The sequence below is a fragment of the Ciona intestinalis genome, chromosome 12 (assembly GCF_000224145.3).
Source record: "Ciona intestinalis chromosome 12, KH, whole genome shotgun sequence".
Lineage (NCBI taxonomy): Eukaryota > Metazoa > Chordata > Ascidiacea > Phlebobranchia > Cionidae > Ciona > Ciona intestinalis.
In genome coordinates, this window is record NC_020177.2 from 4,372,851 (window position 1) to 4,373,058 (window position 208).

Genomic DNA, 208 nt, shown 5'->3' on the forward strand with positions numbered 1-208 from the left:
CCGACGGGACGTTGGTTGGGAAACTCTATAATGATTATTAGTAAAGTAGGTCAATGCAAAACCGAGTGAACATCAAAGTACAATGACTGAATTGGCAAACAGTTATACTAAGCAGAATGATTAAAACGCACACGACAGCACTGCTGTTTTAACACAACTGTATATAGTTATGCTGAACGTTCTCAGGTTTATAGCGACTGGGGATCCT